Source organism: Hypanus sabinus, unplaced genomic scaffold, assembly GCF_030144855.1.
Source record: "Hypanus sabinus isolate sHypSab1 unplaced genomic scaffold, sHypSab1.hap1 scaffold_162, whole genome shotgun sequence".
Lineage (NCBI taxonomy): Eukaryota > Metazoa > Chordata > Chondrichthyes > Myliobatiformes > Dasyatidae > Hypanus > Hypanus sabinus.
Genome location: NW_026779700.1, coordinates 402653 through 409078, shown reverse-complemented (window position 1 = coordinate 409078; position 6426 = coordinate 402653).

Genomic DNA, 6426 nt, shown 5'->3' with positions numbered 1-6426 from the left:
AAAATGTTGTCACCTTCCGTAATTTCTCTCTGTTTTGATATGTGAAAAATTAGATACATTCGAAAGGAAACAATTAACATATCACAGAGGAGTAGTTAGGTCTTCAGATATTGTAAAAGTCTGAAACGAATGCAATCATTGGGAGGGACTCCTGAGTGGGACAAATTGGGCCTTTGTACGTATTATCGCTGTAAGCCCATCCCTGTCCATCACTGAGCAGCAGTAAAGGAAGTATAAAACTCATTACAGAAACAGTCTGGAGAAAGCCTGTCTGCTCTTATGGTCCCGGAACACATCCGACACAGTCAGGGAATCTCACCGACACCCCCACCTTCTGAGGAGGATGAAGCGAGCTGGGCTTCGCACATCCATGCTGACGTCATTCCGCAGCTGCGCAGTAGAGAGAATCCGAACAAGCTGCATCACTGCTTGATCTGGAAACTGTACGGCAGCGGACAAGAAGGGTCTGTGACGGGCAGTCAAAACTACCCAACGTGTAGTCAACCAGGCTACACCCCATCAATGAGATATATAGAGATAGGTGCAGTAAATGGCCAGTAACATAATGAAGGGCCCTACACACCCTGTACGTAGTCTGTATATCCCAACCCATCAGGGAGGATGCAACGTGATATCCACGGCAGGTCCAACAGACACAAGGACAGTTACTTCCCCCGAACAGTGTGAGTGATCAACACCTCCACTCACTAACGCCACCACTGCTGTATCATTTCCCCTCATTCACAGCACGGCGTCATGTTATGGTCATAAACAATCTTTCTATATAAACGATCTCAATTATTTATATTGATTGGCTTTTGAAGTCATTTTTATTATTTTTTTTTTCTCAGCTCAAGCTAAGGTACGATCAGAGACAAGCACACTCATTTCCCAATTGCTACAAACTTTCTGTCTGTTCCAGTGGTGCTTAGTATGGTGGCTCCCTAATTGTTACATACCATTGCTTAGTGACTTCAGCGTGATACCAGTTGCAGATACTAATATCGGGACAATGTATACCCTGGTCATGTTCCAAAGACTTTCAATTTCCTATTCTAATTCAACATATTTCTGGTGATTTTCGCTGATTGATTCCTGTAAATTATGTGTGTTTGGAATGGTTATATCTATTAAAAAATGGTTCTTACCTGTTTATCCTGGATTATTATATCCAGGCGGTTCTTATGGACTCTCTGATCCATAAGAACTGATCGGTCATCATATAATTTGTGTTATTCTGACTCCAGACCTGGATCAGGCTTGTATTTATAATCAGGACTGATTTATTTTGTGAGTTTGCATTTTAAAGCAAGCTTTCTGAGTTTTTGGTCTTTTTATGTATTTTTGATTTTTTGTGTGTGTTAACCACACGGTTCTGTATTGCTACTAGGAACACTTCTGTTTCTGGGAAGAGATCTCCATCCCTGAGCGAGGCGTTCGACTCCTCCTTGTTGACGTCTAGTCTGCTCAGACTGTGAGGATGTCTTCCATGGAGAGTCAGACTCTTCCATTGGTTAACTGTTTCCTCAATAGTGGTGACGTCTCCGTTTTTCTGGGTCGCTCTCTCATTGAAGTTTACTGGTGTATACTTCTTATCAGAATTGTATCTGCTTGCATGGATTGCTGATTCCTGCTTTCTCTGGTGAAAGTAATTCCTGAGACGAAAATCCTGATATCCTGATGTGTATTTTATATTTTATGGTTTTTGTGCTGCATCAGATCTGGAGTAACAAACACTTTGTTCTCCTTCCACTTCTCTACAGAGAATGACATTATTCAATCGTTAAACCTGAATCATGAATCTTGAAATGTGATTGCTCCAAAGCATAAACTGCGAAATTGTCCATCTAACATTATGGCCTCTGTTGAATTAACATTCTGTCCCGCTATCGGTATTATTTTCAGCGAGTGATCACAATATCTGGGGTTCCCTATCACATCACAGTCTGGAGCCATTGGGAATAAACCCTGGCGGCCGTCAGTTGTTTCGTCTCCTGATGAAGCGTACAATTGTGATCACTGGCCATTTACCTGCGGCTATGAACTGCTCTCTGAACTTAGACTGTGTTACTCCATATATAAATGTGTTCGTGCACAGACTCAGGTTCTGCAACATGTATCCAAGTGACTTTAAGATAAATTCAGAATCGGTGTAACTATTGGGATCTGTCCCTCCGACGTTATACTTGAAGAAATTGACAACAGTCGCCAACCACAAAATGATAAAGCTGCCGGATATGGTGAAGAGGAGGATGGCAGAGCGCCGCCTGCTTTCCATTTCCGGGTCACTGCAGTTCTCCCCCTTTCTCTGACCCCTCAGTCCCTTACGAACCCGACTGGCCGCTAAAATGTGCCGGACCGTCAGGGCGTTGAGGACCAGAATTAGTGTGAATGGAATCAGAGGGGTTAAACTCTTATCGAATCGGTCAAAGCTCACCCACTGGTATTCAATGAAATAAGCTGGAATGGCCTTACAAAACCACAATACACCATCGAGTATCTCTCTTGGCTTATAAACGAAATAGAAGGGGATATTTTTTAAACACATAACAGTGGAGGTGATCACCAGAACCATGGCCGCAGTCTTTCCCGTGCTGGCTTTTAACTTCTGACAACAAATGGCGACAAACTGATCGAAGGAGAAGGTGACGGTGAGCCAGACCGAACAGTCTCTGGAAGCACATTGCAGTACAAAGATAATGCTACACAAGGGATACGTCTCCAGGAAGGATCCCGTGGAATAGTTCTTGATTCGTGTGCAGAATGCAGTGACGACAGCCGTCAGATCCGCCGCTGCCATGGCAACCAGGTACGGTGTGGTACACGTGGAGAGGCCGCACTTCCCCCGGGACAGGATTGCAATCGCCACTATGTTCACTGGGCATCAGAGAAGAGAAAACAGGTATGGAATCAGAACTTTGTCTTATTCTGCTATGAATTATGTTGCATTTCTTAATATTCCTGTCAATGCCCGTAAGAAAACGAATCTCAAGTTGGTAGACGGCGATATATGCATATCTGATCAGAAATGTACTTCGAAATTTGAACATCAGGAAGTAAAAAATTAGGACTGAAAAGACTGTTACAAAACAATACAGTTTCCGAAATTGTTGACCCAGACCCAATGTTCTAGAAGTATTTGGCTCTCGGGTGTCAGCCGACGGAAGAGAAGTCTACATAATGTATTAACTCGAAGCCGTTCTTCGGAACTGGTTTATAGTTTTAGGCGGCTGTTGCTGCTGCAGGGTGAGTGTGTAAGGGGGGCCGCTCTCCGAGTGGAAGCGGGGTAGTCAGAGGGATGTACTCTGGGCGATGTATTGGGTCAATTGATGAATGGAATGGGCAAATGGATGGATACAGGATGAACAACATACAGAGCAGGAGACATCGCCTGGGCTCACCTTCACACTCACATGTAACCGTCAATGATGAAATTGAATGAAAGTGGTTGAGGCAACATCAGAGATGGGAAACCTGGTCAGAAAGGGGCATCAAGAGAAAGGCTCTTTATTTTCCTACTCTTCCCATGGATGCGGACAAACCTGCTGATCATCTCCCGGATTTTCCATTTCTCCCATTGTCCCAAAGATAACGAGCTTGATAACATGATCCTATCTACAATTCCGCTTTGAAACTAATCATCTCTGATGAAGTATCGAATGGTGAAGAGTAAGTTCACAGTCCGCTGCCGGCTTTCCATTTCCGGGTTTCTGCAGTTCTCCCCTGATCTCTGACCCTTCGGACCATTACGGAATCGACTGGCCGCTTCCTTGTCGCTCCCATAAAGCCATAAGACCAGGAGACATGGGAGCAGAATCGGGGCATTCGACAGATCGAGTCTGCTTCCCCATTCCATCGTAGCTGATTTATTATCCCTCTCAATGCATTCTCATCCCCGTAACCTTTCACACTCTGACCAATGAAGGACACATCAACCTCCCCTTTAAATATACCCAATGGGTTAGCTTTCATAAACGTCTGATGCAAATGGATTCCACATAGTCACCAACCTTTCGCTTGAGAAATTCCTCCTCTACTTTTCATTGAATAGGCATCCTCCTGCTCTGTGTCCTCTGGTCATAGATTCCCTCACTACCATAAACGTCCTCTCCATGTCTACTCTTGTTCGGCCTATCAATGTTCGAATGGGATTAGTTACAACCCGTATATCTTATTATCACCAGAGATTTCTGTCGTTTGTCTCTCGACTTCACCAATTAACTTGTCAGGTGAAAGAATATTTTTAACTCTCGTTTAAGCGTGTGCAGTGCAGACGTTGAGAACTCGCTGAATTCCACACACGGAATCTCGCTGGTGCTGTTAGTGGAATTCAGAAAGGACAAGACGAGGGAACAGAAACGAGTCCTCACAGAGGGGTCAGAAGTGGAGAGAGTGAGCAACTTCAAGTTTCAGGGTGTCAGTGTATCTGTGGGCCTAACCTGGACGGAACGTATGCTTGCAGCTATAAAGAAGGCAAGACATTGGGAGTTTGAGGAGATTTGGTTTATCAACTAAAACACTCGAAAACGTCTGCAAGTGTACCGGAGATAGAGCATTCGGACTGTCTGCAACGCCGTCTGATATGGGAGGGGCTACTGAACAAGATCGAAGTAAGTTGCAGAAATTTGTAAAATTAGTCTGCACCATCGTGGGTACCAGTCTCCGTAGTGCAGAAGTCATCTTCATGGAGCAGTGCCTTAGGAAAGCGGCGTCCATCATTGTGGATCCTCACCACCCAGGACGTGTCCTCTTCTCATTGTTACTGTTGGGAAGGACCCTGAAGGCACTCACTCACCGATTTAGGGACAGCTTTCTTCCCGCCTGCCAGCCGATTGCGAAATAGATATTGAATCGACGAACACGACCTCACTACGTTTCTATTTGCTTTTCCGCACTATTTATTTTAACTTAACTGTTTAATAGAAATATATAAACTTAATGTAACTTGCATTTTTTCTTCCCTGCACTTACTTAGCATGTCTTTCATTGTACTGCTGCTGTGAAGCTGATAAATCTCGCGACGTACGCCGCTGATATTAAACCTGGTTCTGATTCTGATATTGATCAACATCGAGACCCAATGCCAGAAGGTAAAGAATGAAACAAAAGAAGAGGAGACAGTTTCACGGAAAGCTGAGTTGTATGTCTTCACTGTTTTGTTGAAACATTATTAAGCTGCATTCCCTCTTATTGAGAAGTAATACAGATTAACAATCAGTAATTAGTCAATGAAACAACCAAGTTATTATGCAAGTGATTCTGAGCACATTTGCATTATGGAAGTGCCTTTGAGACAAAATTTGAATGTGTTGATTGCTAATGTGTTTGACATTCCACCTTCTTCACTCTAAATGTTACTGGATTGCCACTGCACAGGACCGTGTGCCCTGATTAATATATTTCAGTCAGCAAAGGTCAAAACGTTATCGCATGTCACCTCGCTAATGAACACCGGGAATATAAAATATTGCGAGAAAGTAAATGACCGCACCTGGCAACATGATTTGGGATGCTGTCCTGCTGAAAGACGAGATTCCTACCCAGTTTAAACTTTCTGCCAGAGGACAGGCGGATTTTACAGACGATCTCTCCGTACGCACCAGCTTTTATCTTCTCATCAGTCCTGACCAGATCTCCAGTCTCTGCTGCTGAAAAGCGTCTCTATCGCATGACACTACCTTCATCACACTTCCCAGTCGGGGTTGCGTTGTCTGTATAACTTACAGTATTAGATTCCTTCCACAGAAGCCGCTTATTGTTGTGCCTAAAGATTTCCACTTCAGTCTGATCCGAGCACAAGACCTCCTTCCACACCCATACGGTATGTTGTAAGTGACGCTTTGCAAAGTCCCTGTGGGCAAAAACTTGTTCTTACCGATGCGTGTAACGTTGCTGTCACCCTATAGAGATGCTTTTCAGCAGCGGGGACGGGAAATCAGGTCAGGACTGATGAGAAGATGAATGTGCTAAACATAGAGAGATCCTGGATGAGAACCTGCTTACCTCAGTCAGAAAGCTTAAGCTGGGGAGAAAGATTTCTTTGAGCAGATCAACAACCTAAATCACACTGCCAGAGCAACCGTGGAGGGGCTTCAAATGAAGAACATTGATGTGTTTGAGTCACCCACTCAGAGTCCGATGGAACCCGATGGAAAGTCTCCGGCAGGACCTCTAGATGCTGTCCACCGCGGCTGCGCATCTGACCTGGCACAGTCTGAGCACTTTTGCAAGGAGGTGAGGGACATCTTGCTCCATTACGCTGTGCAAAACTAGCAGAGTCGTGTCCAAAAAGACTACCGGCTGTAACCGCTGGGAGAGGTCGTTCAACGAAGTACTGAGCAAAAGGACATGAATAATCCTGAACTGCTGACATTCCGGATTTTGATTTTTCAGATTTTTTTTTCTATATTTTACTATATTCCTTGT